Source organism: Chiloscyllium punctatum, chromosome 1, assembly GCF_047496795.1.
Source record: "Chiloscyllium punctatum isolate Juve2018m chromosome 1, sChiPun1.3, whole genome shotgun sequence".
Classification (NCBI taxonomy): domain Eukaryota; kingdom Metazoa; phylum Chordata; class Chondrichthyes; order Orectolobiformes; family Hemiscylliidae; genus Chiloscyllium; species Chiloscyllium punctatum.
The window spans coordinates 132,997,211-133,006,269 of record NC_092739.1 but is presented as its reverse complement, the minus strand read 5'-3'; the positions used below and the strand labels follow the sequence as shown (position 1 = coordinate 133,006,269).

Below are 9,059 nucleotides of genomic sequence, written 5' to 3'. Positions count from 1 at the left end.
ACACGTAACAACAGATTCAAGAATAGCTTCTTCCCTGCGTTATCAGACTTAGGAATGGACCTCTCATATATTAGAGTTGATCTTTCTCTGCACTTTTCTGTAGCCGTAACACTATATTCTGCATCTGTTCTACTATCCAGATGACTCTATTACCCTGATATATTTATGTAAGGTGTGATTTGTCTGGATAGCACACAAAGCAATACTTTTCACTGTTTCTCAGTACATCTGACAAGAATAAGTCACGTCAAATCAAATTAAGTCAAAAGACTAGGCACATAGATGATAGAAAGGAGGATATAAGGATAGGGGAGCAGAGTGGCACACAGATTAGGACTACCTTTGTGTGAAGGATGAAAAGCAGCTGGATAATGCTGGTCCCATTGATTTTAGGAAAATCAAGTCTGCATGTAGCCTAACCAGTTACCCTTAAAAAGGGTATTGGAGTATGTCAACAAAAGGTTATAATTTTGGCAGCAGGACAGAATGAAATCATTCGTTACTGTGGAGCTGAACCAATCATGTCTTTTTTTGAAAAGCTGCTTGTGGCCCAAATTTGATCAGGCCTAGTCTACATGGAGAGGAAATGGCCTACTAGTATTAATGCCTCGGCTATGAATCCTGAGACCCAGGGAATGTTCTGGGGAACTGAGTTCAAATCTGGCCGGGCAGATGGTGGAATTTTAATCAATACAAATCTGGAATTAAGAGGCTAACGATGACGATGGAACTGTTATTGATTGTCAGATAACCCTATCTGCTTTATTCATTCCCTTTAGGGAAGGTAGCTGTTATCCTGACCTGTGACATTAGACCCCAGCAACTGCCCTCTGGGCAATAACTGCCAGCAGTGCTCTCATCTTATGAATGAATTTAAAAATGGATGAATGAATTCTGAAATTTCTGCTTTTTGAACTCTTTGAAATAAATGGGCCTGATTATAAATGCATGTTTCACTTGTTACTTCTGAAATAAAGCAGTGTAATAATTTATTTTTTCCCTCAACATGCTGTCTTTGCACTGGCTTATCATGCATATTCTAACCAACTTGTTCAGTAATGTTCTTAACATTATTGGAGCAGGTGGAACTTGAACTCAGGCCTTTTGGTCACAAGATCCCTCTGCACCAGTTTATTATGTCAAAAGGACTAGCAGGACATGTGTAAGGTAAAATGAGACTTCATCAGAGTTCAGGCAGGTACAGAATGAAGAAAGGAAACTGATTGCCTGTTATACACCTCACTCAAATTTCCATTCTACTGAAGTTCAAAAGAAGGACAAGGGTTATTTTATAACCTCAAAAAATCACATTTGTTCTCATAAATACTAGCCACCAAATATTCATTCCAACTGCATGCTATTGATATATAAAGAAGAAAATGTCAGGTTATGTCTCTTTCAGGCATTGACAGATATATGTACTGAACTGCATATTCTGTTATGCACTCTAGAACTTGGCCAGATGTTCCAATATGGCCTTTTCACTTTGCAATAAAAATTAGGGAGTTGAATTTCCAAAGGACATGTTTGATCAAGTTTTATTACTTTGCCAGAAAATCCATTGGAAAAGCCATCAAAGTGGTGTAAACTGCCATTAACTTTCCAAAATCTCTTACTGCATGGAGCCAAATAGACTTTTCCTCTGTTATTGTCTTTGACTCAACATTTTTTAAAAAATTCTAAACAACCTGCTTGGTGATGTCATTACACATAGCTGGTGGGACTTTGACCTAGGCCTCTTGGCTCAGGGGTAAGGACACTACCTTTGTGTCACAAGAGCCCCCACCCAATGACTTGCTGATCTTAGTTTGTAATATTTGAGTACAGCCACAATTAGTGTGTAACAGGTTAATTTTGTATTAGCCAAGGCTTCTCAAAGGGAATGTCTTAACAGTGTTGGCACTGGTGTGGTTTGCTTATGCAAGTTATGAAGCTTTGAACAATGAAAAATCCCCAAGTGGGAATTAACTGGAATGTACACATTCACTGACAAGCATCCTAGGTCATCAGTAGAGATTACTTTCACTCAATATTGACGAACAGGCATTCTGGTTTAATTAAATTATGAAAGGTATATTATCTACCCATTGTTCTAAGGATAGGTTCAAAACTGGAGGCTTCTATCATGGTCAGCTCAATTGCATGGCAAGACAGGATTCATTATCTCAAGGCATGTGCAGTCTCTTTCAGGCTGAAGTATATGCATTTGGCAGTTATTGGCAAAAGACAGTCAATATTTTTAAAGCCTAAGTAAGCTTAGCTTCAAAGAATCAAGCGGGAGTAAATGGTCTTCTGTTATAGGGTCCATGCTTAAAAAGAAAGTAAGTTGCATCTTTGTTGTTTTCATGCGCTGAGAAGTCTAGGGAATTGACGCTCACATTGTGAAAACTGTTTGTTCATGTACTTTATATAGATAACCAGTTATTCAAAGTCTGAAACCTCAGTTTCCATTCCATACTTATTGAGTCAGCCTCCTATATGAGAATGTAAGCAATGACACATCTGTTCCTCACATTCAAAGATGATGGTAGCAAGAAAGAAGGAAATATAAAGCATATTTCAGTCATGTTTGGGTGGAGAAAAGGTTCTCCCTGATGGTTCTTTGGTCACGCTATTTCTTTATGAGATAATTGGACTGAAAAAAAGACACTCCAGATCTAAGCCCACTTGCAGAAATCATGGGTGAACCTGAGCTAATAGCTAAAAGTGACATATCTATCTTGCTATGATAAAGATCAGAGTAAATGCCATTATATCATTATTATCTGTAAATAAAGTAAAGGTAATATCTCTCAGTTCCTTTCACTTATATACTGATGTGACTTGCTGTTTTTTTCTCATTATGTTTTGTAGAAAATGCATTCTGACACAGTTCTACCACTGTGCTTGCTTAGATTAATTAATTGAAGCAGATCTAGGATGAATCCTGAACCCTTATAGAACATAGAACATAGAACAATACAGCGCAGAACAGGCCCTTTGACCCTTGATGTTGCATCGACCTGTGAACTAATCTAAGCCCAACCCCCTACACTATCCCATCATCATCCATCTGCTTATCCAAGGACTGTTCAAATGTCCCTAATGTGGCTGAGTTAACTACATTGGCAGGCAGGGCATTCCACACCCTTACCACCCTCTGAGTAAAGAACCTGCCTCTGACATCTGTCCTAAATCTCTCACCCCCCAATTTGCAGCTATGGTCCTTCATACAAGCTGACGTCATCATCCTAGGACAAAAGACTCTCACTGTCCACCCTATTTAACCCTCCGATCATCTTGTATGTCTCTATTAAATCCCCTCTTAGCCTTGTCTCCAATGAGAACAGACCCCAGTCCCTCAGCCTTTCCTCATTAGACCTTCACTCCAGACCAGGCAACATCCTGATATGTAAGGAAACGTTATGGGAAGAAAATTTTTGTGATCTTCTAGAACAACTTGTAAAGATCTGACCAGATGGATCACTCACTGTAAGCTTTCCTAAACAATGTTTTTTTTCAAGTCTGGATGGTTTTGCTACTGATTGAATAACCTCTTTGAATCATGACAGGTGCATTCTTTTATTAGTTTCCTTTCCTGTACTGAACTGCCTATGCTCCATTCAGCACCTTCCCTCAAGGCTGCAGCTTTAACGCCCTGTAAGCAGTTGTTAGTGAGAACCAGATGAAGTAGGTGCTTGAGAAGGCTTGTCACCCATTCAATGGTACTCCAACTGGTGCCTCTCTATATATTACACAGCACTAGATCCATCTGTCTCATATACTTGATAAGGAGAGGGCACAAATTCAACACAATTAGGTAAAGAATTATAGCAAACTTTAGAGGGAGAATGTACAGGGAGAGGTTTGAATGTGAAATTTTGTGTCAATATTGTTAAAGCAGAGGACAAACTTTTAAAATATTGAATGAGCTACTAGCCTTAAATAGACTGCGAGGGAGGAACGAAGAGGGTGAATTACATTTTGCCTTACCACTGAATGTCTGTTGCATTCCCCCCGTGGCTCAGTGAGGCAAAACAATGATGCAACAGCAGGGAAACTGACTCTCCACAGGTGCTGCCAGACCTGCTGAGTTTCTCCAGCGCTTTCTGCTCTTATTTCAGGCCTCTAGCATCCGCATTTCTTTGCATTTATTAGCAGCTATGTGTATTCGTGTCTCTCGATGGACATCACGCTATAGAACTGGGCACATCAGGTGGCTGCAGTCTCTTTCTCAGAAGCAAGAATGCCGCCAGCAGACGCAGCCTTCTCCCCTCTGAGTGAACCAGCAGGTAGCTGCAGTGTGATTGACAGCGCTGGTGACGTCGGTGCCGTGGCGCTGTGCTCCCTGCTCCTCTTGCTGCTTCAGCCTGGCTTCATTTTCTCCCCCGCGGAGAAAGGGACTAAGACCGGCCAGTTTCCAGCTCGGATAGAACCCCGGACAGTGTCTCCAGTAAGGGAGCGAGCCGCCTCCTGCCCTGGCAAATGCCAAACCCACACCGGACCCAGCGCCACCACAGCCATGGGCTTGTTTTAATGGTAAGTTTAATTTCCCATTACGTGCCGGAGAATGAATTATTGACATCTCGCCCAGTTCTTTCTTCGAAGGCATTTTCCTGGAGCGTTTTCAGTTGACAAGGAGCGATGCCGTGTGTTGATTACAGAATTTGCTGTGTAAAGCAGTCTTGTAAAAACAGAATTACAAATGCATTGGAAACAGGAGAGGAATCCACACAATCGGTCCTGGTTAATGGGAGGGATGGAGTAGAACGTGTATTCGCTCCAGACTTTGTCTTTGTCTCCACTTAATTACCGAACGTGTTCTTGTTGGTACCTGGGTCTGTGCACAGAATAGCTGAGCTTCATCCTACGTAAAGTCGAAGAGCATGAATAATAGATCGATGCAGGTGCAGTATGATCTGCAGTCTTTGTGTACGTACATTTCATCAACAAATCGACTGCATTCACTGGTGAGTTTCTCAGGTACGGTTATAGCTGAGAGGGCATGGTTTCTGCCATTTCATAACTGGTGGTGCTGATCCCAAACTGATCTTAACCTGCAAAACCTACGTAGAATATACAGGATGGTGGAGTATAAACTAACTAGGTATATGTGAACGAATGCATCCAGAAACACAATATATGCTTTTGTACGCTGTAATGCTGTGTGCCTGTTTTTTTGAGGGGTGGTGGTGGGGTGGGCGGTAAATCGGAGATAGTGGAGCTGGAGGCAGGTGCTTTATGAAGGAAATTACTAAAGGACATTAGGGTACAACTGAGATGAGGAACATCCCATGAAAGATAATGGTTATGGTTCAGCAGAATCCCCGAGGTGGGGTTGCTGACTTCCCACAACATATAAAAGGTTCACTGAGAAATCAAATAGGAAATTGAGAAGAAACGTCCTTTCCCAGAGAATAGTGAGAATGTGAAATTTGCATCACAGAGGATACTTCAGGCAGATATTGTGGACATATTTAAGAGGAAGGTAAATACATGCATGAGGGAGAAATAAACAAAGGGCCCTGCGACTAGGGTTAGATGAGGAAGGATGTGAAGTGGATCAAGTGGAGGATAAATGCTGATAAGGACTGGTTTGGCAAAATGACATGTTTCTATGCTGCATATTCAGTGTAATTCAATGCAGTTTCTTGTCAGTGAAATATTTGGATTGATACAGGAGAGAAGTGCTCTGGATATTGAAAATGCTAGAAAAGCTCATCAGATCTGACAGCCTCTGTGGAGAGAGAAATGGTGTTAACATTTCTGATCAGTGACTATTGAGCCAATAACCATAAGAATGAACCTTGAATGATCTGATGAAAGCTCATCAATCTGAAACATTAACTCTGTTTCTTCCCAATGACCTGATTCATCTTTCCTTCATTAGTGACTTGAAAAGAACAAATAATATGAGTTTCTTTATCATTATGTGTTGAGCTCAAATAGGTACGGTTGGAAAATCAATATGATATGATGTACTGGACAGGGAGCACCAATTGTTGCAACTATCCAGCTACCCCTACAAGGCAGGTGTTGTACTCCAGTACTCTGAAAGTTACTACTGGGTAATTAAAGTGGTTTGCAACAATACCATGACTTCACAGTTAGGTTTTTGCCATGTAATTGTTCTCATGTTCCTGTTATTCTTTGTATAAAAATTAGGCAACATGTGATACAATGCTAGTACTACTGTAATGTAACTGACTGAAATCAGCTCAATTTAGCTGCATCTGTCACATGGCATTCAGATTGACTGCCACATCATTGACAAATATCTTTATTTTTGTTCTCATGTGGGATGGGTGTCACTAGCTAAGCCAGAATTTATTGACTGTTCCTAAGTGCCCAGGAGAAGGTGGTGGTGAACTGCCTTCTTGAACCACTGTATCCCATATGCAGTAGGTAGACCCACAATGCTGCTAGTGAGGGAGTTCCAGGACTTTGACCCAGTGACACTGAAGGAACAGCAAAATATTTCCAAATGAGGATGGATGGTGAGTGGCTTGGAAGGGAACTTGCAGGTGGTGGTGTTCCCATGTATCCGCTGCTTGTCCTTTTGGATGGAAGTAGTGGTGGGTTTGGGAGATGCTGTTGAAGGATCTTTGGTGAATTTCTACAGTGCATCTTTTAGATAGTACACACTGCTGTTACTGAGTGTCGGTGGTGGAGGGAGTGGATGTTTGTGGATGTGGTGCCAATCAATGGACTGCTTTATCGTGGAGGATATCAAGCTCGTTGAGTGAAGCTGCACTAATCCAGGTAAGTGGGGAGTCTACACTACTCTCCTGATTTGTGCCTAGATAGTGAATAGGCTTTGGAGAGTCAAGAGCTGAGTTACTTGCTGCAGTATTCCTAGCCTTTGACCTGCTTTCATAGCCACTGCATTCATATGGCGAGTGCAGCTGAGTTTCTGGTCAATGGCAACCCCCATGATGTTGATAGTGGGGGATTCAGTAATGGTAACACTATCTTAAAATCAACTAGGAGAAAGTGAGGACTGCAGATGCTGGAGATCAGAGCTGAAAAATGTGTTGCTGGAAAAGCACAGCTGGTCAGGCATCGTCCAAGGAGCAGGAGAATCGACGTTTCTGGCATAAGCCCTTGTTCAGTTCTGAACTGAACTTCTGATTACATTGTTCATATAATGGGGAGAAAATTCAGAAGTCTGAAGTGCAAAGAGGCTTGGGATTTCTAGTCCGGGATTCTCTCAAGGTAAACTTGCAGGTTGAGTCAGTAGTTAGGAAGGCAAATGCAATGATGGTATTTATTTTGAGAGGACTTGAATATAAAACCAGGGATGTACTTCTGAGGCTCGATAAGGCTCTCGTTAGACCAAATTTGGAGTGTTGTGCATTGTTTTGAGCCCAATGTCTCAGGAAGGATGTATTGGCCCTGGAGCATGTTCGGAGGACATTCACGAGAATGGTCCCAGGAATGCAAAGCTTAACATATGAGGAATGTTTGAGGACTCTGGGTTTATACTTGATGGAGTTTAGAGTGATGAGGGGGGAATCTAATTGAAACATACAGAATACTGACTGACCTGGACAGAGTAGCTGTTGGGAAGATGTTTCCATAGTAGGAGAGACTAGGACCTGAGGGCATAGCCTTAAAGGGAAGAACTTTTAGAACAGAGAAAAGGAGAACCTTCTTCAGCCAGAGAGTGGTGAATCTATGAAATCCACTGCCACAGAAGGCTGTGGAGGACAGGTCATTGAGTATATTGAAGACTGAGGTAGGTAGGTTCTTGAGTATCAAGAGGATCAAGGGTTAAGGGGAAAAAGTGGGAGAATGGGATTGAGAAACTTATCAGCCATGATTGAATGGTGGAGCAGATTCGATGGGCTGAATGGCCTAATTTCTGCTCCTGTGTCTTATGGTCTATGGTCCAATCTGTTGTGGGCTTGTTGAGGACAGTATTGTATCTTGGTGGCTGTAGTCAGAATACTAAGTTAGCTCACTGAGCTTGAACGTTTGTTTTCAGATGTTTTGTCACCATACTCGGTAACATCATCAGTGAGGGTCTGGGCAAGATGAGCTCCTACGTGGAGAAATTATGATTGACTGCAGGGTTACACAGTGACATTAACGGTTTGCCTTAGGAATTTTAATTCAAATCCATAATATAGAACTTCTTCTCATTTGTCATTAATTGGAATTAAATAGTGAATTTCGCAATTGCTGGTTTGGACATAGAAAATATTGTCCTGCATTGGCGGGAGTGCCTATTGATTAAGGCTAAGGCATGTTATCAAGGCTTCATATTGAGAGCTTTAATCTACAGCTAACTGTGCAGCATCGGAACTGAATCTTAATTGATTCAGACAATAGGTGTCTGAAACAGGAGATGTTCAACTTCCATGAATGAGCCTAAACATGATGAACACAAAATGAAAAAAGGTTTATGATTGTGATTGTGAGTTTATCTCATGATAAGCTACTATTATTTAACAAATTTTGAGCCTCCGTTGGAGTACTGAGTAATGCTTTAAGTGAAGAATCACAAAATTTGTTGATGATCATTGACACAAAACAATCAGCAGGAGAATAGTTGAATGAAGCTGTCACCAACCTCCTTTAATCCAGTTTTAAAAATAATCCGACAAGTCTTCGGGTTGTAATTAACAACTGCATTATTACTGCTAATCCTCAAAAAGAAAATCAGCAATTTTCTTTGTTCTATTTAACATGCATCATGCCTTTTATTTGCAATAACATGTCAGGAAAGAGATCACCCCACAGTGGTATGGCATTCAACTGGAAATGACAGTGCGTCTCAGTAAATTTGAGGTTGTAATTCAATCATTATGTTATGGTGGTAAACACACTATTCAAGGCTCACTCATGGATTTTGACTTGTGAATATTTCAGTTCAGTTACTCTGTTGAAAAAGACCTGCTGAGATTTTCCAGAAATTTTCTCTTTTGGTTTCAGATTCCAGCATCCGCAGTAATTCGCTTTTATTAAATATATTGCGATTTGGTCCTCAAAATGTAGTTCTTCCTTTGTCGGGTCTTCAGTTTCATGAGATGGTACTTTGTAGGCACTTTGTAACTTGTTAGTTCCTTCTGTGTTAA

The 9,059-nt window shown here is 41.1% G+C and overlaps 1 protein-coding gene across 2 annotated transcripts in view; it reads left to right on the top strand.

The window, feature by feature from the left end:
- Positions 1 to 4,381: 4,381 nt before the first annotated feature.
- Positions 4,382 to 9,059, top strand: part of LOC140479917 (mitogen-activated protein kinase 4-like) — a 97,405-nt gene continuing 92,727 nt past the window's right edge. Inside the window, exon 1 of one of the 2 annotated variants that reach the window (XM_072574294.1) lies at positions 4,382 to 4,518. The gene's annotated coding sequence lies outside the window, so the exon portion shown is untranslated. Of the gene's footprint in view, positions 4,519 to 4,887; positions 4,950 to 9,059 lie in introns of those variants that run through there. The other variant, XM_072574304.1, reaches the window with a different exon arrangement.